The sequence below is a fragment of the Lissotriton helveticus genome, chromosome 5_1, assembly GCF_964261635.1.
Source record: "Lissotriton helveticus chromosome 5_1, aLisHel1.1, whole genome shotgun sequence".
Classification (NCBI taxonomy): Eukaryota; Metazoa; Chordata; class Amphibia; order Caudata; family Salamandridae; genus Lissotriton; species Lissotriton helveticus.
In genome coordinates, this window is record NC_136065.1 from 565,270,669 (window position 1) to 565,297,144 (window position 26,476).

At 43.6% G+C, this 26,476-nt stretch overlaps 1 protein-coding gene across 6 annotated transcripts in view; it reads left to right on the top strand.

The window, feature by feature from the left end:
* Window positions 1-3,233: 3,233 nt before the first annotated feature.
* ASAH2 (N-acylsphingosine amidohydrolase 2) overlaps window positions 3,234-26,476 on the top strand; it is a 434,557-nt gene continuing 411,314 nt past the window's right edge. For 2 of the 6 annotated variants that reach the window (XM_078642909.1, XM_078642906.1), the window contains exons 1-2: window positions 3,234-3,312; window positions 4,820-5,018. The gene's annotated coding sequence lies outside the window, so the exon portion shown is untranslated. Of the gene's footprint in view, window positions 3,313-4,080; window positions 5,019-26,476 lie in introns of those variants that run through there. The other 4 variants (XM_078642907.1, XM_078642910.1, XM_078642908.1 and 1 more) reach the window with 4 other exon arrangements.

The following is a 26,476-nucleotide window of genomic DNA, read 5'->3' on the forward strand; positions in this document are numbered from 1 at the left end:
GCCAGGAATCCTCCCAGAGTATCCTGCATTATCTGTCAACATCCACATAGAGCCCTTGTTAATCATAATCATATCGCTGTCATGGTCTGCTCGCCAGTACACTACAGAGCCTTAGTCACCCATATGATGTCATAACTTGCTCCATGCACATTAGAGTGTGTGTTGCCAATGCTTGTGTATGATTTCTGTGCATTAACAGCCACACCTCAGGACTTCTGGCTCTCATGGCATGACCTCGCCGGTATCAACTTGTGCGATGGTTGCTGTGGTGAGGCTGGCTCTACTTTCACATGTGTTTACAAACACGGCCAAACGTGCTCAATGTGGGTCATGTGCTTCGATTACGGCTGTCCTTGAATGGCTATAAATAGCCAGACCCCAGCCCACCGCCTTGCTTGACTTTGTTCTCCTGCTCCCAAAGGGACCGCATCTGCTCACTGCTCCTCAGCTGATCAGCTTCTTTGATCGATGCCTTCACGCTCTTCTGTTCCATATGATCCGACTGCTATAGGGCGTCAGACTTCACAAAGGTCTATGGAACCTAGCCCTTGAGGAAACAGAACCCCTTACGCTTTAGTTTGTGTCACTCCAACAAAGCAGATCTATCGGACAGAGTTAGACCCGCTCAACACGCTAGCATGATGTACTTTTATGCCACTTTCTGCATGTAGTGGCACAGACACTAGTTTTTTTCCAGTTGTGATTGTTTTATGTTAATGTGACAATTTTGACAGTTCAAAAGCACTTACAGTGCATGTGGTACTTATACGATTGTACTTCCTGCTATGAGTCCAGAGAGGGCCTTACGTGCTTGGAACTTCTTTAATGGACTACTGAATTGGGTGAGAGTGAATCATCCGAGTGACTTCATGATTCCATATCTGAGCATACAAAGAAAGGTGTTTTTTATGAGCATATGTCCCCGCAGTTTAAGGTGATCACTGTATTTCTAATGTTACCACATACCTAGTCTACCTTGGTTTTGTCATGTAAGCACATTACTAATGTATGCACCTTTTATTCACCAGTAAAATACAGATTGACAGAGCACTGCCATATTGTGCTCCTTCTCAGAACACTGATTGATGGTGCACTAACTCATTGCACTCTCGAAGACTGTGTGACCGGTTGGACCAAGCGGCAAGGTGTAGCAGTGTTTTGTGTTTCTCTGTCTTCCAATTCCTCTTCCCTTTTAGGACACCCTCCAAAGCTCCTGTGAGAACCCAGTAGTGTCAAGAGGTGTTCTGGGAGGTCAAGGGAACATTCATCGCCCCAGCAGACGGCTTGCCATTCAGGTGAGTGGCAGCGACTTGTATGTCAATGAAATATTACATTGAATATTAATAAATTACTTTTTTTTGTTGTACTTTTTTAAGTTTTCATTTTTATGTGTATTTTAATATATTTATTTTGGATATTTTTGTAATTTCTTTTCTAAGGGGTACAGGATGGGAAGATGTTAATGCTGGCATATTATGTTAAAGAATTGTTTTAAATGTGATTGATTAATTGATTTATTAATTATTTTTTATTTTTTATTTTCTGGTAATTATTGTGTAGTTTTTATTAATGATTTAATTTGTTTGTGATTTTGACATGTAATTTTTGTTTTTATCAGTATTCATTTACGTTAAATACTTTTGCATTTATTTTAAATTATTGTAATTTCTTTGTAATTAAGTAAGCCATTGTAATTGTAGGTAATTTTATTTGTTTGTTTTTTACATTTTTAAATTAGACACGGAAAGGCTGTCAGAAAGCCACTTTGGGGGCCCCCTTGCCTCCACCGCCTATGGTTGTTGGCTGAGGAGGTTCCTAGGGTGCCCCCCCCTGTAGATTCATGCACAGGATGCAGGGCTTTACACACACCCCTATTTCTTTATGGTAGCCTGTATTATGACTGGCTTATGGCTGTAACACAAGTTCCCATAGAGAAATGTGAGTATCCATCTGAACAGTGTTCGGTTGCATCGTAATCAGGTGGTTGGAACCACCGACCGGAGGTCGAACGGTCCTGAGACCGAGATGATGTCGGTCAGAGGCAACTCCGACCTACATCGTAATAAACCTCATTGTGTTTTATTCAATATTTATTATAATTTTGGAAAATGTGTAAAATTATTAAACTATTCTCATATTTCACATAGTTTTTGTTTCTATATTTAGTGTACAGTATAAATAAATACAATGTATTTTAATGTGTTTATTTAGAATATTTTCGCTAAAGAGTTTTTGGGCACAATATTTCTGTCACTCAATAGTTTTGATCATGATATTCTGCTAGTGATCCGAACAGTCATGTCATATTATTAAAATGTGTTTTATTGTGTTTAAACCCCATTGCAATCTGTAGACACCATTCCGATCCAGTTTCTCTGTTTTCTCTCTTTTCCCATTTCTCTTTCTCCATTTGTACTATTTTTGAACACGTTAAATTGTGTGTGATCAGTGGTAGTTGCATTGAGAGGTGAAAGAGTCCATTGCGCCCATTGGATCTAGTCTTTCACACCACAGTGGTGTTTAATATAAACAATCTCAGACTATCCAAAACACAAATCACTCTTTTAGCACATAATAGGTCCTAAGTCCTTCCACCTCAATTTTGTCAGTCACTTTGAATATTTAACTTTTTTGCCAAATATAATCTGTGATGCACACATGCTATTGGATGTCTGCCTCGACCAAAATTCATATTGCGCCAGTAAATTGCAGACAACATGACTGTACTCCTACAAACTACAGCACCAAACCGCAGGATATCCTCACATGCACTCTACTCAGAAGCACACTAAGGCACGGTGAACCTGTGGATTTTCAAAATCTAAATTATGTTAACAAAATTCACAAATTGTTCGATCTTTTATTACACAGACGTTGCAAAATTTGGCATTACACAATTATGCCAAGAAGCAGTTTCAGCTCGCACCAGTCTCCTCCAAGTATCTTGTGTGGCTTATTTTGGTAAGGTATGCTTTTGCACAAAAAATCTTTATAGAGATATTGGCGAATGCCATTTCACAACATTCACATAATTTTGGGTAATCACATAATTTTCAAGAAATGTTATGAAATTACTAATTTTATAAATTTAGAAAACAATCCTGGATGCAGAGCAGCATAGTTTTCTGGCCCTGATTAGCCTGGCCCACACTTTGACTACAATGCCATGGAATATGTGGGAGTGAGTGCTCACTGCTCACAGATAAAAACAGATTAGCTGTCTGTTAGGAGTCATTCCAGTGGGTTAACAACACAAGATGCTAACAAGAACTGCTGTAGCTGAGGGCAGGAAGCCTGGGCTGGCTTTAGGTGGTAAGACCAGTGCATCCACACCCGGTGATGACCTTGGGGGGCGCTGTGTTTAGAAATAGCTATAGGTTTACAAGCACTTGCTGCAGAGTTTCCTGTGTGTCCTGCAGATTTCAGGGAATAATAACAAGAAATGCCAAGATAGCTGGTGATTAATGTTCCTGCTGGAGAAAGATCAGAATGTTGTTTAGTGGCAGTTTGACTCATCATAAAGTAGAGGAGAAAGAATGATTACTATGCAAATCACAGAACTGTATGTTATGTGGATAGCCCAGTGGGTTAATGCTTTTGTCACAGAAATCCTTTTATTACTTGCAGTTCGAAAGTTACAAGCCAAAATCACAGTGACTTATGGACTGTCATGAAAGAGTTGTATGCAAACTGCATAGTATTGGTTAGAACATTATGTGATTTGTAGGTAGTGCTTCTCTATCTAGTCCTAAAGTTGCTGAAAAGGGAGAGTTTGGCTGTAAATACATTTTTATTAGTGAAGTCAACCCTAAACAATGCTTGAAAACAAAAATAAATGTATGTTTGAGAGAGGGACTATGGAGAGATGTGGGGCTCTGATGGAGGGTGATAGTGAGGGAATCCACAGAGAAGGAGGTAATGGGGTGCAACAAAAACAGTTGTCGCACCGGGCACCTACAGCGTTAAAGTCAGCCCTGCTTGGAGCATCTACCCTGGAGTGTACAACTGAAAGGAAAGGTGCTGGGCAATGGTCTACTGAGCAGTGGCATACAGAGTATCATGCTGTTGCAATAGATTATCTGTGCCACAACACCACTGTGGTGTGAAAGACAGTATGCAGTTGATCTCCACACATATAGATCAAACCTTCATTGCTATGAAGTGATAAGTAAAAAAGAAGTTGCATTTTACTGACCTTTTGAAGGATAAAGGTCCCACTTAGAGTGGAAAAGGAAGGGTGACCAGGTGGTGAGGAGAGAGGGGCAGAAATGAGTCTAAAGAAGGCAGTAGGAACATTCAGTGCTGGAGCGTCTTACTCAATACAGTATCCTCAGGTTACCAAAGTACATCTGTCTCGAGAGGAGTGCTGGACTGATCCAGTCTTCTTAAAGGTATATTTCACTGTATGAGGTGTAAGGAAAGAGATTGAGGGACAGTTCTAATATCTAATGAATGCAAACCGGAATAGTATAGCCAATGGAATCTTATGACAAAAATGGAAGCGTCTGCACTTCCAAAGTCAGCACTGGGGCAACACTGGGCATTGCTTCCTGGTGCTCACTTTCTTCTCCAACCAATTAGTAATCACTTTTCAGGAAAACTTTATTCTTTTAAATAGTCACATGGGTAAAAATGATTAATGATTTGTTCATGGAATAAAAATAAATGCTTTCTACTTTAGGCGAGCTTTTCAGTTCTCAGCTTTCCAGTAAGTATTTGACCTCTTGGACTAAAACAACATTTGTCAAAACCATTTATTTTACAGTCTGTATTGTGTCACGCTACAGAGCTCTTATCAAGAACTGTCCCTTGCTTACAGAGGTTGACTAATATTGTGAAAGCAATAAAGATAAGTTGGTCACAGACTTTAAGGTGCTTTTCGGAGCTCTTTGCACTGAGCTTGGAGGAAGAACAGCATGCAACACGATGTTTGACTTTATAAATCTATGACAATTTAAAGGAATTTGCAATTCTAAAGGAGAAATACGTTCCTGAACTTACTTCAAAAGTCATTTAAGGTAAGATCCTTTCACGCTTAGATGTTTGCATGATTACGAAACATATTTATAGTAAAGTTCAGTCTGATCGATTTTCGGTCTTTCAGGTCTGTATGTACTGCAACAGGGCACGGAAGTGGGACTTTTTTTTAACGATTTATGAAAGTTAGAAACCTTGTCTACATCTTTTTGTTCATGGAGAAGAGCAGGATGGGCAGTGAATCTTACCGCTAATTTATAAATAGTTGCAAATAAAAAGAATTGAATGTAATATTATTTACATCCACATTTTTGTGAGGGGGAACTCTTGTATTTGGTGTCTGAAATAAAGTACTCTCCACCAATCTCACATGATTTCAGAGGATATTGAAACGTCACAGGATTCAGATAAATCTGTTAATAAATGACGTCAAGTTCCGAGTTCAATCATAAAGTCATTGAATTCATAGAATTACGAGATGAAATGCAATATCTATTAACCTAGACACTACATTGGATCATTATTGACCCCCTCCCTGCTCCCCTATCTGTTTTCAATATTTGTGGCCTGATTTCCAGTCTGCCATTGAAGCAAATGTTCCTTTTCCACCAATGTGACAGAGGGGAATCTAGTGTATTTCAAGTTTTCCTACAGGGTGCCAGATGCTTCCATGTCACAATGGAGGGGAACCTCTGAGTGAATATCCACCAGTGCCTATGTCTGGTGGCAGAATTTCTGGCCACAGAAGGGGCCACTGAAGATGTATCTAACAAGCATTTACAATGCAACGGCCTCGCCTTTGCAAAAGTTAGAGCTCTTGGCATTGTAAATGACAAACTTTTTATTTATGTGTTGGTTTTGAAAACAGATAAATAAATGGCATTGTCATTTACAATGCCAATAGCTTAATCTCTCACAAAATGCAAGACCTATTGCATTTGCACACAAACACACACAGAGAGCCACACACACACACACACACAGAGCCACACACACACACACACACACACACACACACAACCACACACGCACACACACAGAGCCACACACACACACACACAGAGTCACACATACAAAGCCACACACACACACACAGCCACACACACATACAGAGCGACATAGCTCTCTGCAGGCACAGCAATGTCACAATACACAAATTAAAAAATTGACAGCTATTTGTTGATTGTTTTACACCTCTATACGTTCAAGACGATGTACAGCAGAGGTTGCCTGAATCAAAACCAAGAGAAATCGCAATGAACGGAGATCCCGAGGTGATCTCTCCAACTTCGCAGTGCAAGGGCGCACCCACCAGTTGAGTTTGCTTTCCGCGTTCCCATGAGAAAGCTGAGGATGAAGTCTGGCGCTGTACATTTTTTTGCTGTACAACGGCCTGTGAAAACCCCATTCCCGTGTTGTTACTGTGGTGAATAGGGCCAGTGGGGAATGCCCGGACCGTAAAACTGATGAACCCTGCATATTTTAATTCAAGCAATTTTCTTCAAGCGTATTATTTCTTTTTGCGCATCACGTTGTCAGTCATATTGTCGGCACAAAAAAGCGTCTCTGTTCCCGTTTTAAAAAGCTGTTTTTTCACGAATTTAGTGCACCCACTATTTGTGTCTCACTCAAGTACAATAAAAAATGTATTGGTCAGAAAGTTAACATTTGAAGAATTGCGAATGGTTAATTAAAGCATATATAGGCACTTGGCATTTCATATTCCCAAAAAACTGAGCTGGCGGTGGACACTGCAGTAATTCAAAGAAAATGCAATTCACCGGGCATGCTTTGCCCAAGCTACCCTCTCAGGACGAAAATGAAACCAAAGAACGGGACTTGGCAGGTGAACTGCTTCAAATTCTTCGGAATCCTGTTTGCATTTTATGGTCACGACTACAGCAACTATCTTCAACAGTTTATGATGAAATAAGAGACCAACCCAGTGTAGAAAGGTTATGTATACCAGCACAGTGAATACACTTCTCTGGAAGCTTGTATGGAAGGAGAAGCAGAAGAGAGTATGGGATGGGAGGAAGAGCATGGGATGAGAGGAAGAGCATAGGATGGGAGGAAGAGCATGGGATGGGCGAAAGAGCATGGGATGGGCGGAAGAGCATGGGAAGGGCGGAAGAGCATGGGATGGCGGAAGAGCATGGGATGGCGGAAGAGCATGGGATGGCAGAAGAGCATGGGATGGCGGAAGAGCATGGGATGGAGGAAGAGCATGGGATGGCGGAAGAGCATGGGATGGCGGAAGAGCATGGGATGGAGGAGCAGCTTGGGATGGAGGAGCAGCTTGGGATGGAGGAGCAGCTTGGGATGGAGGAGCAGCTTGGGGTGGAGGAGCAGCTTGGGGTGAAGGAGCAGCTTGGGGTGGAGGAGCCGCTTGGGTGGAGGAGCCGCTTGGGTGGAGGAGCAGCTTGGGGTGGAGAAGAAACCGGCAGAGTGAGGCAGACAAAGATAGAGAGAGACGGAGAGGGAGAGTCATCAATTAAGAGGAACACTCGGCCTAGTTCTTTGAACAAGCTTTGTCGAGCTGCATGACTGGGGAACCAGCCAGGTCCACAGACTATAACTCCCACTGTGCCCTACAGCGCCTTTACATTCTGCGAGGAAAGTACTGTGAACATTGTGCGTCACGTCTGATTGCACCCTCGCTGTGGCTTGCTCCCCACCTTACTTTGCTGCACTGCATGATTATTAGAAATAAATGCAATTAAACTTCTGTCAACCGGACAGGTTGTCGACACTTCAGTCCTTTAACATTACTTTATAAACCCATTCTATCGATTTTTCCATCCTTCTTCCGTCTCCCTCCGCCCCGCCCTCCTCCCCAGTATCCATCCTCCTCGGCTCGGTCTCGCGCGCATCGCCTCCGCCCACTCCTGGAAACAGGGTAGAATCCTCTCAGCCTCACAGTCCGTGTTTAGTTGTTTTACCTTTAAAATCGAAGAATGCTAGAAGAAGAAGGGCAGGAAGGATGATGGTTGAAGAGAAACATCGTGGAGAAAAGATAGAGGGGGAAACAGAAGCAGGAGAGAGGATAGACTGAATAGAGATAGAGAAAATAGAAAAAGATAGAGTAAGGAAAAAGATGAAAGAAGCAAAATAAAGGAACAAAACGATTGAAGAAAACGGAAGAAATTAAGGATATAGGAAAGGATAAGGGCGGTCAGACAGGGAAAAATAGTGGCAGAATAGAAAAGAAATAGAGTGAGTAAAAAAAAATGGATGGAGATGGGAAAGGAAAGATGGATATGGGACAGAAAAAAGAAACATGAAGGAAGGAAATAGATTAAAAGGATGGAGGACGAAGTGAGTACGGATCGAGAACGCTGGAATGATTGAGAGGAAGAGAAACCTCGGATTGCGGGGAGTCGCTCGCCCGTTGCTCTTGCAGTCTTTCGAGGCCCATATTTCCTGGCCCGGACAGGTTGTCGACACTTCAGTCTTTTAACATTACTTTATAAACTCATTCTATCGATTTTTCCATCCTTCTTCCGTCTCCCTCCTCCCCAGTGTCCATCATCCTCCGCCCCCGCCCTCCTCCCCAGTGTCCATCTTCCTCGGCTCGGTCTCGCGCACATCGCCTCCGCCCACTCCTGGGAGCAGGGTAGAATCCTCTCAGCCTCACGGTCCGTGTTTAGTTGTTTTACCTTTTACACCGTTTTTGTATAGCGCCTGGTTTACAAATTGCTTAGGTGTTGGTTCAGGGTGTAATAGAGTGCAGCACTTAGGATGGAGTGCTGTAGAACGCTTCTCCGCTCTTTCCCACGTCTAAGAATTATGCGGAGAGGAATGCTCCTCTGCTCAGTTTTGGGATTGGTGCTGAACGTGTCCTTGTTCACTTCTAGCGCTTTTATACAATTTGCGAGGCACAAAGCATAGAGTTAGAGGTTATTACCTCTGGGAAGCCCTGTACCTTTCAGACTGGGGGGCGTGTTTTTGACTGTTGTTTACAGCCTAGAAAGAAAGTAAAAAAACACGCCCCCCCAATCTGAAAAGGACGGGGCATAGATCGAAAGAAGAACGTCACTAGGACCTCTTCTTCAATGGCTGGCCACCGTTTAGGAGGCCAGCCAATGGAGAAGAGGGGAGGGGCTTAACCCTCGCTATTGAAAGTAACCTAAAGTCATTCAATCTCGCGAGCTCTAGTGCGCATGTGCGCACCCGACGCCACGCGAGACCTAAAAAGGAGGGGGGTACATTATAAGCAATTAGAATTGTTTGTAACTTTGCCTTAAACACTATTTCTTTTATTGCAAACATTTAAATGCTGATGCATACTTTAACTTGTACTGCTACATATTATTACTGAATGGCAATGTCGTTTTTACATTAACCTAAATAGCACATTAGTTCTAGTATGCCTATTAAGTTTCATGTATTTCCTGTGCAAAGAAGATATTTTATTTAATGTTGTACAATTGCCCCTTTTTTTCTGCATCATTCCGTAAGCGTAGCCTCGTTTTGAGGGTAGGCAGCACGAAGCATGGTTTTGAGAAGGCAGTGGTAGTGTTTGTGTCTTCCATAATTATTTTCGCGGCCCTCTCTCACGTTTTTTTTTCGTGAGAAGATTCTGCTACCTGCTCATGATTTATTTTCTCTTAAGTAACTTTTATTTGGTCAATTTACAGTTAATGACTCCCTGAAATCTGATAATTTTGTCTTTTGTTCCATAAGGTTCATGAGAGCTTATGGTTAGTCGATTTGTAAAATAGATGTGGAATTTATGGTGTAGAAATAAGAATATAGATTGTACTTTGCAACATATTCTGTGTAAAATGTAGGGAAAATATAGTTGCACCATTTTGCTGCTTGTGTAGTACCGAATAAGTCAAAGAGTTTCAGCTTCATTTCATACTACAGGAAAGCTATTGCACTAGAACCAAATTTGTGTTTTTCTTACAAGGCATTATATATGAGTATTATACATTTTGTTTGTACAAGAATAACACATAAGAATAAAACAGTTGGTTTAGTGCTATTTGTTATTTTTGTATTTTTGTATTTTTTTAGGAAAAAAGTGGGAACAATCATTTTCTATCACGCATGATCCCATCTTCCACATTTGAACAGCAGAAATAATTTGTTTGCTTGTGCTCAGCAAAATTAATGTGAGCTCCATTAATGTCAAGTTTGCCCCAGTGCAAATGCTACCTGCATTAATCCCTAGTATGCATGCAGCAACAATAGTGCAAATAACTTTGCTTTTTTCTTGCATAAGTGCATAGTTTCTTTCAAACAGCTCTTACGTGCCTCTCTGAAATAGCAGCAGGAGAATAAATAAAAATATTTCGATAAAGGTCTATATATTAGCTAATAACTGTGCATTATCTGCGACTTAATGTCAAGGAGAAAGAGTTCTAAAAAGCTGCTCATTGCCTGCTGGCACTGGAGGGTGGTCTCGTGCCTTTATATTCCAACTATACAAATGTAATCTTGTTATGTGTCGCTTCTGATGTCACTCAAGTCGCAACTAGACTCCACTGAAGACATTAGATTAGTTTGTGTTTCATAGTGTTTGATTACACCAATAAGCATAATCTGGATATGTGAAACAAAGTTATGTAAATATCACAGACCGTACTGTTAGAAAAATGCTACATTTGTAAGAAGTGATTGAGTATTTGGAGAGTAAGATTTCTGTAGAGGGAATCAAGCCCTGGCAGAACTTGGTACCGGCTACATTTGATTTTAATGAATTTGTAATCGTTTTTACTATTTGCATGTGAATTTTTATGGACCCATTTTTACAGAATTGTACGGAGGCCAAAGACAATCAAAGATACTGTACACCTGGATGACTTGTTGCTAACAAATGTACTTGATGCTGTTTTTAACTGTGATTTATTTTATGGCTGTGATTACTGCTGAATAACGATTATTATTATTATTATTATTATTATTATTATTATTATTATTATTATTATTATTATTATTATTATTAATGGTACCAGCTACAGGGTACATGGAATAAGGATTAATTTAGTTCCTATCTGGGATCATGGAATAATATTCCAGATTTGTTGAGAGCGTATTAATGATAAAGTAGGTAACAACATTTTATGAGCTGGTGAATATTAGGCTGCATTTAATTCTACTAAGAAATATATTTTGACTACTTCTGTACTCTGTCTTTGCTCAAAAGTTGCAAACTGTGTACTTACAGTGAATGCTAGTTGTGAAGGTTTAGGGACAAGGTTGCAAGGGGAATGAAAAACGTGTGGCATTTGACTCCAAGCCTCTTAGTGAAGAGTAAAGTAGATGTTTTAGAATTAAGCATCAGCTTGTGCCTGTAGTAACACGCCTCTAAGGAAAACCATGCATGGTTCATAAACCTTTATTATATCTTTGCAGTAGTATTGGTACTTGCAAGGCCTCATCAAGACTAGAATGCATTCTTACTAAGCTATCAAGTGCAATTTTAAGGAATCTATATTCCTGGAAGAAGCAGTGTAAGAGTAGAATGATGATGGTTGTTCCTTGAAGATCCGTCAATTGTCAAGGATTAAATTTGGTCCTAAGAAGGAATATCATATCAGTTAAAAATATACACATCTATAATAATAATAACAGCAAGAGCAACACCATAACACTACTGCTGCCCCTAATAATATTAATAATAATTATATATTCGCGGGAAGGAGACAGTGGCAGTGTCCCCGACCCGTTTTGTGTTCAGACCTTGGGCAGTAAGATAAAGAAAGCGCTCGTTTTTAAAACTTCCTTATTGTATGCTGTTATTTTAGAAAACTTGATTTGCGCCTGTGATTATTGTGACTTTTTAAAATTCACTTTCCCCCTGCACCACACGCCTTACTGACAGTTGCTGGAGCCGCCTCCCTGCATCTCCTCGTAGGGGCACTTCCGGTTGCCCTGCAGGAAGAGCGGTTAGCGCTCTAGTGTGGTACTTCCTGGAGGCTACTTAGCCCTCGCAGCTCCTCGGGCGCGCAGCGATCGCGCGCAGCCCGCCGAAGAGCTGCCCGTCTGCGCCCGTCCGCGCTAAGGCAGCGCCAGGCGCCAGTCATCCTGGTCTTTTCCTCTGCTGGTTTAGCGGTAAAATGTGCTATTCCAAAGCTGAGCTGTTGGGTCTTCAGCACCCTACTTGTTCCTGTGCTAGACGCAACCCGGCCCATATACGACATCCCCTATTAAGTCCCTCTCAACTATGCTCCACTATAAAAACTAAACCCAAACTTCCCAAAATTCACACTTTCAGGATAGGTCATCTTAATGTTAGATCTATGCATAAGCATCATTCCGAAATTTCTGACCTTCTTACTGACCACTCTCTCGATGCCCTGTTCATGACTGAGACGTGGCTCCTCGATGAAATGGACTCGGTCTGCAACTTAGCGACCCCCACGGGATATACCATTCACACGGTGAATAGGAGCACGAGAGGGGGGGGTTGGCGCTTATAATCAAATCCCATCTTGATTGCCAGCTTAGCAAAGTGGACATTAAAGGCAGTGAAAGCGCACGGTTCTCGATCAAAGTTAACCCACAGTTCTGCGCAACTGGCCTTTTGATCTATAGACCCCCTGGCGCAGATACTCCTTTTATTAATTCACTTTTACAGTTTTTGGACACTAACATTCTTAAAACAGCTAATTTTACGATCATAGGTGATCTCAATCTCCATCTTGACAGGGAATCCGAGCCCAAGATTACCACCTTTCTTGCTGATCTTGCGGCCTTTCAACTTAATCAATTTGTGATTGGCCCCACCCATAGAGCGGGACACCTTCTTGACCCCATATTTTCCAACATCACTAGCTGTTCCGTAGGATTGCCAATCCCTATGACCTGGACTGATCACCATCTAGTTACTCTGTCCATCTCTTGTAACCTGAGACCTGTAGCGGTGCCTACCCCATTAGTCCAGAAACGGCCATGGAGAAAACTTCGTCTTGAAGATCTACACAATCTCCTGGTATTAAATCCCCCACCCCCTAGTGAAGATCTGGACGTAGGTTATGATCAGTTCTGCCTCTGGATCACCCAGGCACTGGATACCTTGATCCCGGCTAGATGTACCAGGGTTCGCACCCATACAACCAGCCCTTGGTATAATATCGAACTAGCAACTCTGAAAAAGGAATGCAAAAAGGCAGAGAGGTGTTGGAGAAAAAACTACGATGTTAACCTCAAACAGGATTATATCCTGCTCCAAAAAACCTACCATCGTAAGGTCTGCAGAACTAGGGTGGCATATTATGCCAATGAAATCAGTAACAGCTCTAACACTTCGAAAGCTGTATTTAAAATCCTGAAAGACCTTACTGCAAAAAAAAACGTTAACACCACTATCATTTCTCCTGACCTTTGTAATAATATGGCTAATTTCTTCACTAATAAAATCAAGAAAATTTATGACACCTTTCCTAAATATCCGCAGACATTGGCTAGCTTTGACCCTACCAGGCCCTCTCTCTCCTCTCTACCTACGCTCGAGCAAGAGAGTTTCCTCAAAATCTGCAAAAAGATTAAATCTGGCTCCCCGGCCGACCCCCTAAAACCGGATACCTTTTGTGAAGCCCACGAATTTATCATCGAATACATCCGAGACATCATCAATATGTCCCTTTCGACCGCTAAAGTTCCCTCCAAATGGAAGCAGGCTTGGGTTTCCCCCATTCTGAAAAAACCCACTTTGGATCCCTCGCTTCCTGAGAACTTCAGACCCATCTCCTTGCTTCCCTGGCCTGCCAAAATCATCGAGGCACATGTCAACAACATTCTATCCGACTTCCTCCTCACCAATAACATCTTGGATGACTCCCAACACGGGTTTAGAGCGGGTCATAGCACCGAGACCGCCTTGCTCAGTGTTTCAGAGGATCTCCGCACCATTCTCGACACCGGCGGTACGGCAGCACTGGTCCTGCTGGACCTTAGTGCTGCCTTCGATACGGTGTCGCACGAGGTCCTCCTGACGAGATTGGAGGAAGTTGGTATTACAGGGACAGCTCTGGGATGGTTTAGAGACTTCCTCGCCAAAAGGTCTTTCAGAGTCTCTACCCCCCCCTACATCTCTGAGGAACATAGCATTGGACAGGGAGTGCCGCAAGGCTCTTCCCTGAGCCCCACCCTGTTCAATGTATATGTCCGCCCTTTGGCGGAGGTGGCTAAAAGAAACGGTCTGTCACTTGTATCCTATGCAGATGATACCCAGTTGGTGGTGTCACTTAATGACAACAGTGGTCTGGAGGCTCATCACTTTAAACAGACACTCACTGACATCACCGACTGGATGACGGCGAATTTCCTTCAATTAAACGCCGGGAAAACTGAGATATTGCTCCTGGGTAAAAACATTTCGACCTGGGGTGACAACTGGTGGCCTGATGTCTTAGGCCCACCCCCTATGCCGAAGGAATGCGTCAAAAATTTGGGAGTCTGGGTGGACTGTGCTTTAAAGTTCACTCACCACACTAAAAAAGTAGCTGCCACGTGCTTTGGCATTTTGCGTAACATCAGGCCCATTCTGAAGTTCTTTGACTGCCGCACCCGCCAATTAATTGTCCAGGCGACCATCCTTTCCAGACTGGACTATGCCAGCTCTCTTTTATTGGGGGCAAATCTAGCTGAAATCACTAGATTGCAGAGAGTTCAGAATGCGGCAGCCAGGGCTCTGGTAGGTCTCCCGCGCTATTCTTCGGTATCTGGAGCCTTGAAAAAACTGCACTGGCTCCCGGTGGGCAAAAGGGTCCAGTTTAAGGCATTGTGCCTAGCTTTTAAAATTCTTAAAACCTCCTCTCCCCCAATGCTTTGCCCGCTTTTGTCAGAATACATCCCTAGAAGATCGCTCCGTTCAGAGGGGCAGCATCTTGCGATCATTCCCTGCACCAGACTGGCCAGAATGGGCGGCCGTTCCTTTAGCTTTCTGGCGGCCAAGTTATGGAATAGCCTGCCTGAAGCTATCCGTGGGATACAGGATCTCTTAGCCTTCAGAAAGGCTGTCAAAACCCATCTCTTTCAATACCTTTTCCATTTTAAAACTCCTCTCTTCATTAACTGTTCCATTTCTGCGCCTCTTTCCTTCTGTAAACTGTTTGTTCACAGCGCCGGGACGCCCCTTGGCTGAGGCAGCCGTGCGCTATACAAATCACCATAACATTAACATTAACATTAACATATCATTCATTAGTGTAACTTTTCACTTTTTCAAAGTTTTTATGGAAGGAGATGTGGTGTGTAGTATTGCTGTATATATCAATGTTTTACCTCTTGTTCTTTGTCAATCATTCATCGCCTGAGTCTGGCTGGTTGCTCCAAGCCTCAGAGAATGTATGCTTTTGGTTCTGGATTGCATAATGTATCCCTTTCTGTTCTAAACTACATGGTCCACCCTTGACCATTGGCCATTTGGGGCAGAGTGATGGGGCGGAGACAGAGTGGACTCTTTGCTTGAAGAGAACTTCTCTTTGAAGTCATAGATTTTCACACTATAGGTTAGTTTTTTTGCAGACAGAGCTCTCTGGAATGTACTGCTTTACAGACCTCCTCTCCTCTCTTCCTTATGATAATCAAGTTCAAGTGAGGGATTAATTTTGCTTACATTCATGCAACACGCCACTCTTGGACTGTAGCGTGTGCTGTTCTTTCATGATTGCTCACTCTACGGAGGACCCTGGCCATGATTTTTACTGGTAGTTATCAGGGTACGAAGGCAGGCATAAAACGTGTATAGTAGTTGGGTTAAGCAGGCGTGCGGTGATGTCTGTTATTCTGAATAGTTGGTTGGCAATTTAAACCTTTTCCAAACACATATTAGATGGGACAACCTTGAGGGGAAAAAAAAGTCACAATGTTCTGAACTCCCCATGATATTTTTACTGTTTAGGCCCTACTCACACTTGCCTGCCTGCAGCTTCTGGTTTTCCTGATTCCTTGGTCTACGAGAAACTGCTTGAATGGTGTACAGAGTTGCACCGAGTTGCTGTTTTACCCGGCAGAAGTATAGCGTGCTACAGGCGTTTATAACAGTGGCTATTAAATAGTATTACACTCATTTTCAGATATGAACATGAGAAAAATGGAAACATTCACACACTATCCGGGATTTCTTAAGCAAAATGAGTAGGAATTTGTTGCCTTTATTCCCTGGACTGATTTCATCATTGAAACACCTGCTTTAGATATTTGGCTTTTTATGCAGGGCTCTCCATTTAGGATATAAATAGCGCTATGTTTTCTGGAATTTTAAGATCAAATGTAACGTTATTATTGAGATGTGTCAGTCTCCGTTTGCGTGGCTCTCAAATACATGCACATCTGCAGGGAAGAGGGGCAAATTGACGTTTTTTCATGCAAGAAACCCGAAATAAAAACGCGAGCGAGGCCTGGCAACACTCAGAGTTCTTGGTCTGTACAAGGAAATGTCAAATATATCTTACTGGGCCTTTCCAGCTCACGGGGCACTCTAATGCGAAAAGGCCATGAGTCCATTGCCTCTGTAGCAAGAATAAAATATATGTATTACTGCTCATCCCCATTGTAGTAATCCATACTTACACGTACATACACTTTCAAATGTACATGTATTGATGTATACATTCAAAGGGGTATGTAAGATTTGATCAAACTAGTGAATCTGAAGTGAGCTGTTTTTATAAAACTGTTCAGCCAGCCAACTCTATTATACAGCCCCTTTGATAGGAGCACACTGAATAGAGACAGCTTTAGATGAATTGGTCCAACCAGTGGGAACAATCACCAGTACCGTTTTATTTGAAGAAGAGGGGAGGTGAGCAAAAGATAGAGAGAGAGCTTTGTGAGAATGCAGAGGTCACTAATATTTTAGATTTAAAAGAATTAGCATATGTGACTTGGTACGAGATGTACAAAAATTAGGAATTGCGATTCAAACCGAGCCGCGATTAGGAAATCACAATTCGCGATTTCTAGTGGGTCGCAAATCAACCTATGATGACCTTTATTAATGAGGTAGATTGCAGTTTGCGACCTATTTGGAATGGTAGCCATCACAGGGATTGTGGATTGCTGGAGTCAGCAGACGAACCTGCCTGTGTTTGCTTTTTAATAAAGCATTTTTTTTATAAAAAATGCCGTCCGTTTCCCTAAAGAGAAATAGATGCATTTAAAAAACTAATCATGACATATTTAAGTTTCGATTTTTAAGATTAGGCAGTGTTACTTGTTCTTAAAAATATTTTTATAAACATTCTTAAAGGGGAAGGGGTCCCCATTTTGCCAATGGTTACAACTACCTTTCAGTAGTCAATACAAAAATGTATGTTTTGAGGTTCGGTATTTGGAATGTGCCCCCTAAACATGCCCTTTCCAAATACCAAATCACAATTCCAAATTGTAATTCAGTAACAAGTTACTGAATTGCAATTTGTCTTTGTACATTTCAAAATGCTTTTTTGCAGTAACAAATGGCCCTGTTCTCTGAAATGGGCCCTCTGAGACCTACAAAAAAGATATGTACATGAGGTCCTTGGTTATATAAAAGCAAATTTCTTTGACCTTGGACATCTTAAACACCAGTTATGGGGGGTATGGGTCAGCTCAAGGAAAGTAGAAGTATTTTCCCACGTGAGGCATAACAAGTAGAAACTTCTTTATTTTTGCTTGTTACTCCCTTTTTCCATGGGTGCTTCATTCTGCAGAACACATAGAATGAAGATACTGCCTCATGTGATTGTTTTTGTATTGAAAATTGCCCCTTCCTGCACAAAAACAATTCTCCTTACAACGCAGGCACCCTTGCAAGAATGTGAATTTACGTTGAAAAAATAAAAGACAAGAGGCATTTGGCAAAACAGGAAGGGTTGGTTTAATTAAACACAGCGGTAGGGACGGCAGGCAACGTATCTGGCAGGGTGTAGATGAGGGGCAGACAATGGCTCTCATCCTTTTGGACCTGAGCGCCGCCTTTGACACTGCAGCACATTACACCTTGCTGCAGTGTCTGAATAAGGGCGGTGTCTCAGGCACTAAAATGGATACGATCATTTCTGATGGAACGCAGTTTCCAGGTCAGATTAGTTGCCCATTATTCTGGAGCTGTGAAGCTCGACCAGGGTGTGCCCCAGGGCTCTGCCCTGAGTCCCACCCTTTTTAACTTGAACGTGTCCCCAGTGGCTAGCATAGTGGAGGACTTTGGAATACGGATTGTGTCATATGCCGATGACACGCAGCTAGTTGTCTCGCTATCGTGGGCTCCGGATCTTGCTGCATCCAACTTAAGAGCATGCATGCAGGAGCTCGCCTCCTGGATGGCCAACAACTGCCTGAAGTTGAACGGTAGCAAGACTGAGGTGCTCGTGGTGGGGGGGGGGTCTGTGTGGTCGTCGGCATGGTGGCCTCCTTGCTTGGGCCCAGTCCCGATTCCGTGCCCCCAGGCTAAGAACCTGGGCGTATGGGTAGACTCGGACCTTTCATTTGAACACCAGATTAGACGTGTGGTGGGAATGTGCTTCGGCGTCCTTAAGGGTCTACGCAAGGCCATGGGCCTTCTTCCTACTGAAGCTAGGAGGACGCTGGTCCACGCACTTGTCACCTCACGTCTAGACTATGGCAACATATTGTATTTAGGTGCCACAGTCAAGAGTCTTGATCGACTTCAGGTGCTGCAAAATGCGGTGGCTCGGCTGGTCCTTAGGCTTCCTAGAAGGGCCGCTTCTAAAAAAGCCTTGGACGCTCGTCATTGGCTTCCTGTCAGGAAGCGGATAGTGTTTAAGGCTCTTTGTATGTGCCACCGTATCATTCAAGGCACTGGGCCAAGGCACTTGCGGAATCTCATCACTTGTTACCGGCCTGTTCGATTACTTAGATCTACCGGGACTGGCCTGGTGATGATTCCTAAAGTCAGGAAAGCCCGTATGGGTGGTAGATCTTTCCGGCTCTTGGCGGCCAGGAGTTGGAATCAACTCTCTACTGAGCTCCGGCTGGAACTTTCTGAGTTGAGGTTCAGAAGATAGCTTAAAACACACTTGTTCCTTCACTAATGGACCTAGGTACTTCTGTCTGGGTATAGGGCTCTCCATCTCTCACTTGCTACTGCTCGGGGACAAGCCGGTGGGCGTAACCATGTGCTTTATAAACCTCCTTTATTATTATGGCTCTGAAGACTGTCTCAAAGCACATTGGTTTCGGACATCATTTAATACATTATATTAAGCGTCATAAAGTAATTTGTACATTCCTTTGGAGATAGAAACTTGAACATAGTCACGGGCAATAAATATGGTCATTTGATAAGAAGTGGAGGTGGGTCTTGACCTTGTGTGCACACAATGTGGGACAAGGGGGTACATGTCCAGATGTTCGGCCTGGGGAGCGAGTGATCACTGCGTATTGTGTGCATTCTGAGTTCTGATTGACTGAGTGTTCCTAACTTAGTGTGGCATCTGACTTTATTTTGTTTTGAGAACGCGTTCCCCTCTGGCAAAAAATGTTTTATTGGGGCCAATCTCCTAAGACCAGTGTGGTGCCACTGCCTATCTGTGGGATCGATATGGGTTTTCCTGTTCTCAAGCTTATCTAAGGGTTACGTGTCACCTCACTTGTGATATGTCCATCAGTTGTTTCAGGGCTAGGTCACAGGGTCTGCCTGACCACGTACGTTGAGAGGGAGGTGATATCAGTGAACTTAACAACAGTGATGCAAGTTTGTTATTATACGTACATATATTAAGACGTGCATTGATATCGTATTTTCCAATATTAACAGCGCTAGTCGGCCAAAGTCAGGAGTGTGCTATATTCTTTCAAATATGGCGCATTCCAGTCCTTCCCCTATCACGCAGCACAGCAAGGTCACTTGCTGCGCTGCATGACTTTGCCATAAATATGGCCCTTGGTTTGGATATTATGTATTCATTGGTTTATTTTGAGTTTTAGACTGCACTAAGTATCTTTTTGTGGTTACCTCAAAGCATTAAATACTGACATTCTTTCTTCTTATAACTGTATGGATTTTTGAGGAAGTAGATTCTTGCACGCTGTCTGGTAGCTCCATAAGAATAAGTCTTGAGCTTGAGAAATGTTACTTATACCCGAGAAAAGGAGTCTTCAGGCTTGGCACTGTGATGTTTTCCTGGTACAGATGTTATAAAGAGCTTATCCACAGCTCATACATGTGTTTTGACCACTAGCACATATATATGTATTTTGGCACCACGTTTAACATATTAGACAGATTTTTTTGCAGTACCTATTTGAGTAAAATGATTTGGGAATGTTGTATCTCAGCTCCATGTTAGGCATTTTAACTTTCTATTCCTCCTAACATTTCACACATTGAATGTGAGCTGCACTGTACAGCACACATCCAATGTTTGTACTGTGTTAAAGTATGTCTAGGAATAGTATTTTGTATTGGAAAGGTAACTATCCAATACAAACCCTTTACTAGAGAGCCAGCCAGCCTGTTTTTGCACCAGCACAGGGGAAGGGAGCAGCAGCAGGATATTTTTAGAAAATAATGATCTGCTTTCTCCCTCTAGTGTAATGCTTAGATTGCATGTGGAAATGGCCCTTTTTGCAGGGTTATCCCCAAACTGTTTGCTTCTTCCTCCTATTTTTCCCTGACTTGTCTGTGTTGGTTTTAGGACTCTGAGCACTTTACCACTGCTAATCAGTGCTAAAGTGCACATGCTCTCTGTGTAAATTGTGTTATGGATTGGTGTTTCCATGATTGGGTATTTGATTTACGTGTTAGTCCCTAGTAAAGTGCACTGAGTGTGCTAGGACCTGTAAACCAAATGCTACTAGTGGGCCTGCAGCACTGATTGTGCCACCCAAGTGAGTAGCCCTAAGAAGGTAACTCCGACCTGCCATTGCAGATTCTGCACGCAGTTTGTAACTGCCATGTCGACTCGGGAAGTGCACCCACTTGCCAGGCCCTAAACCCCGCCTTTTCTACATTTTAGTCACCCCTAACGTAGGCCCAAGGTACCTCTGTGGGCAGGGTGCAGTGTATGTGAAAGGTAGGACATGCCCTGGTGTGTGTGGCATGTCCTGATAGTGAATTACAGCCTATTTCGATTTTCAGTATTGCAAGGCTACCTGTTCCCCATAGGACAGAATGGAAAGTTTGTTTATAACATCTTATAAACATACCTGGCCCTGGGAACTAGGTGGGAAAATAAAGTTTAGTATGCCTGAACTCAGAATCTAAAGATACATCTTTTAGTGAAGGTGAATTTTACATTCTGTGTTTGAAAATACCACTTTTAGAAAGTGGTTATTTTTTTGCTCAGTCATCCCGTGTGCCTCTGCTGGAATGTGGATTGCCTGTCTGGGTTTTGGATGACAGAAGGCTGGGGAGGAGGAGTGGCTCCAGATAGTCTAGGTATGGTCAGGAAAGGGCTGAATAGACCTGAACTGCAATGGGGATAGGGGGAGGAGATTTCCTTGCACCTCAAAGGGCCTGGTCTGCCTCTGACAATGCCGTCTCCACCTCCTGCCAGGAAATCACACCAAAGAAAGCAGAACTGGTTGTGGCTGGCAACAGACACTCTCTGCCTAAGAGATCAACGGATTTTCAGATATAAATATTAGGGCCCAGACCCCTGAACTTTAGAACTCTTTTGGATCAAGAAGACTGCGAATAAGAAGAGCTGGAGAAGCTGTTGGGAGGAACTACCACTTTGCTGTGTGCTTTGCTGTGTTGGCCTGCAGTGGCTGCTTCTGTCTTGGTCAGTGAAAGGACTGGACTGAACTTTCTGCAATCTACTTTTGTGAGTTTCTCCAAGGGCTTGAGGTAGAGGTTGCCCCCTGTTCAAGAAGTCTCAGGAACAGCAAAGACTTTAAGCTCTTCAACCCTAAGCACTGGGGACTGTGAGTTTTGTGCTGTAACAACATGGCACCGCGACCCTGGTGTCACGACTACGCATGCTGACGCCACCACCGAGCCGCTGCTCGCACCGCGACCTGTGGGCACCGCACCGCGACCTGTGGGCACCGCACTATGCACCGCTTCGCAACAACGCCTTGGCACTTCAGAGGGCACCGCCGCAATCCCGCACCATGACCCTGGTCTCATCGACGATGCTTGTTGATGCCGCCACTGAGCCGCTGCTCCCATTGCGACCTGTGGGCTCCACACTCCGCACCACCTCGCTTCACGATGACGCCTTGGTATCCCCGACAACGCCGCTCCACTCCAAAATCGACGACGCTGCTTGCACCGTGGTTCGAGGGCACCGCTCGTAAAGATACACGACGCACCGCCCTCATCCTGCACCACAGCCTTGGCCTACCGACAGCCAACGACATCGCTTCAGCATCTATGACGCCACTGCTTGCACCGTGACCTGCCAACACCGTGAAGAGCACTGACTTCCTCCCGTACATGACCCTGGTCTTACTGATGATGCCATCTGAAGCCGCCACTGAGCCTCTGCTCACATCGCAACCTGAGGACACAGCACGCCGCACTGCGTCTGGAATGCCCCTGGAATGCCTCCCTGGGGCAGAGTAACGAAATGTAGAGATTTGCACTGTGTTGCGTTACTCTTGATTTATCAAGACGTGGCCTTACGTGGCTTGATAAATCAAACTTAAGAGTTGCGTCATTCTTGCGACCCATTGCGTGGTACAAGTTTGACCAACTCTTTCATAAATATGCCCCTAAATCAATAGCAAAAGACACACAATTGATGGAGGGTCCAGGGAAGACATGGCTTGGCAGTTCAGGCTGGACTGTTCCCATGAGGCACAGTGTCAAGACTGATTTGCATATAGCTGTGTCTGAACTGGGGTGGCGAAGTGAGCTAAATAACGATGATGGATTCAACCCAGATCTGTGACTGGGGGTGAGTGTCTGAAAAATGTCAGCGCTCCGTTCATCATCTCTTTGTGTTTGCTTTGTTCACCCTAAGTTGGCAGGGTATGCCCAGACGTGGGTCCCTTGCTCATTTTGCCACTGGATTCAAGCTAGCCTGGCTGATGAGGGGTGTTACCCTGAAACCGGTCCCAGGATGCTTGTTTCCGGTCCAGGGAAGACATGGCTTGGCAGTTCGGGCTGGACTGTTGCCATGAGGCACAGGGTAAAGACTGATTTGCATATAGCTGTGTCTGAACTGGGGTGGCGAAGTGAGCTAAAGAACGATGATGTATTCAACCAAGATCTGTGACTGGGAGTGAGAGTCTGAAAAGTTTCAGCGCTCCGTGCAACATCTCTTTGTGTTTGCTCTGTTTCCCTTCAGTTGGCAGGGTATGCCCAGACATGGGACCCTGGCTCACTTTGCCATTGGATTTAAGCTAGCCTGGCTGATGAGGGGTATTACCCCAAAACCGATACCAGGATGCTTATTTCCGGTCCAGGGAAGATATGCCTTAGCAGTTTGGGCTGGACTGTTACAATGAGGCACAGGGCCAAGACTGATTTGCATATAGCTGTGTCTGAACTGGGGTTGCGAAGTGAGCTAAAGAACAATGATGGATTCAACCCAGATCTGTGACTGGGAGAGAGGGTCTGAAAAGTTTCAGCGCTCCGCCCATCTTCTCTTTGTGTTTGCTTTCTTCGTCGTAAGTTGACAGGGTATGCCCAGACTTGGGACCCTTGCTCACTTTGCCACTGGATTCAAGCTAGCCTTGCTGATGAGGGGTGTTACCCTGAAACCGGTCCCAGGATGCATTTTTCCGGCCCAGGGAAGATATGGCTTGGCAGTTCGGGCTGGACTGTTCCCATGAGGCACAAGGTAAAGACTGATTTGCCTATAGCTGTGTCGGAACTGGGGTGGCGAAGTGAGCTAAAGAATGATGATGGATTCTACCCAGATCTGTGACTGGGGGTGAGTGTCTGAAAATTCCAGCGCTCCATCCATCATCTATTTGTGTTTGCTTTGTTCGCCCTAAGTTAGTAGGGTATGCCTAGACATGGGTCACTTTGCCACTGGACTCAAGCTAGCCTGTCTGATGAGGGGTCTCTTGTTCACTTTGCCACTAAATTCAAGCAACCCTTGCTGATGAGGGGTGTTACTCCGGAACTGGTCCCAGGATGCTTGTTTCTCGTCCAGGGAAGACATGGCTTGGCATTTCGGGCTGGACTGTTACCATGAGGCACAGGGTCAAGGCTGATTTGCATAAAGCTGTGTCTGAACTTGGATGGCCAAGTGAGCTAAAGAACAATGAAGAATTCCACCCAGATCTGTGACTTGGGGTGAGTGTCTGAAAAGTTTCAGCGCCCCGTCCATCGTCTCTTTGTGTTTTCTTTGTTTGTCGTAAATTAATAGCATCGGAGTTGGTGTGTGACCACTGGTGTCCACACGAATGATCAATATATGGCATATATAACAGAAGAAAATTAAGTCCTCAACATGTTAGTAGCTGTTCCTTTCCACCCCCTCACAATAAATTGCACGTAAAAGTGGTAAATACTGGGAACATATTTCCCTAATAACCTCATTGACGCATGCCAGTTTAATGCCCTTTGATCATTAAATTAGCTTCCTTCTTTCATGAGCAATGTGACCATGTTTTGCCTGAATGTCGTGTGTCCTTGAACCCACAAGCAATATAAACTGTAAACTTTTACAATGCCCTTTGTCCCCATATAGTTATTGCACATTATCTAGTTGACTATTCTTTAATTCAAATCTGCCTATTGAATGCTTTTCTGAATTCCTTGCCATCTAGCAATGACACAGGAGTTTTCACAGTCTTTGCTCAGTAAGCCAGAACTCCGCTTACTTTAGCCTAATTGCCTCTGTGTCGAGCAAGCCAAAAAAACACTCTTTGGATTATTTAGAGAGCAACTTATCCCACAACGCTTACATGTGCAACTTCTACATTTGTTGATTTATGCGATGAACATTTTGAATTATTTCAATCTAAAGCTTCTCTCACCCCAAGTGACCCAAAGTGGCCACGTTTTTGTCATCTTTCTACTATTGTAAATTCTGAATATTCCAGTCCACCAAAGCTATAAGAATGGCTTGGGCGGCAGGTATTAGTAATTTTTAATGCATGTTGAATTAATAAACAGCTGTTGTGCTCATTTCTAAATTATACAAACTGCCACCATGTGGCAGGGTGTCTTAAGCGCCAGTGTTGACAATTAGGTGCGGATGCCAAGCACCGGAAACCACCGGGTCAAATTAAGCCCTGCATTTGCAGCTTACTCAAAAACACACAAAACAGAGGCCACTATTGCTTGAGTAGGGGGCGGTGCAGAAGTGTGAAGTCAAGCTTTCTGACACTCTACCATGGGTCATGAATTATTAAAACTTGGCTTTACATTTACCAACAACCACTGACTCATTCTCTTGGGGAGAAGCTGTGGCACAACCACCAGAGCTTCCGACTTTGGAACTAGGGAAGCAGGTGCAAGTCTCTGCGTTGGCTTAACATCCTGTGATGCTAGACAAATCTCTGTGAAACCAAAAAAATGAATGTGATGGTGTGTAATAAAACTGGTGCACATGTAAAGTGCTTCAATACCTTCGGTTCGAGTTTGTGCTACATAAAACTGCAAAAAAAGAAAAACCTCAATTCAGGGGTGTAATGCAGATGAACCTTTGTTTAAGGCATGTAATACCACTTTCTCCTTGGGTTAACGCAAATATCGTACATTTAAAAAAAATGAAAAATACGACTGTTTTCTAAAATATTTCCACCTGCCCTAAGGATCATGTGAAACTGAAGCTCTGTTGATCTCTTTGGATATCTATGTAACCATCACACAACAATATGATAATCTTAGATTGTAATTATTCATGGATGCATGGCCCAGTTATGAAAAAAACTACAAACAGATGCTTACATGTAGTTTATCTGTGATGCAATCAGTTCCTCCTGCCCCTAGGAGAAGAACCTACATCTCTCTGGTCGTCCTACCCTCTTTGGCTTTTTCCTCTCTCACATTTTGTGCCTCTTTTGCTTTTTACTGTTCTCTCTTTTTCTGCCTCTTGGTTTTTATTGTTTCTCTTTTTGTGTCTGTTTGTCCATTTTGCTATTTTGCTTTCTTATTGTGCACATTTTCCACTCTCTTTGTCCTGCTTCATTCCCACCATTTCTATCCCCTATGCGCTCCTCATGAGCACCGCTCACAAGGTCAACTGCCCTCTCCTCCACCCGCCTGAATCCTTCTTAATTGCGGCTGCACCACTGAGGCACTGCTGGTACGCCACTGGCTAGCCCATCTGTGCTCTTCCATGCCTATTGCCAAAACCACTAGTCCATTAGTCAGCCATCGCAGCCTTAGTCACTGCTCTGACAAAAGCATCCATTTCTCAACTCTGGACGCCCATTCCCCGCACTGCACCTGTGACTTCCTCGCCCAGATGGAAGGCATATTCTCTTGCAAAACCCCTAACACCACCGCCAACTCCAACCTCCGTACATACAGTCACACAAACCCCTTTGCCACCCTGCACAACACACACTCCACCCTTAACTGCCTGCTCCTCAAAACCTGCTCCTTCACCAAGCATGCCACAGTAGTTTGGGACCTACTGCACAACCCCTTTACAGACCTCCTATTCCTCATAGAAACCTGGCTGATGCCAGC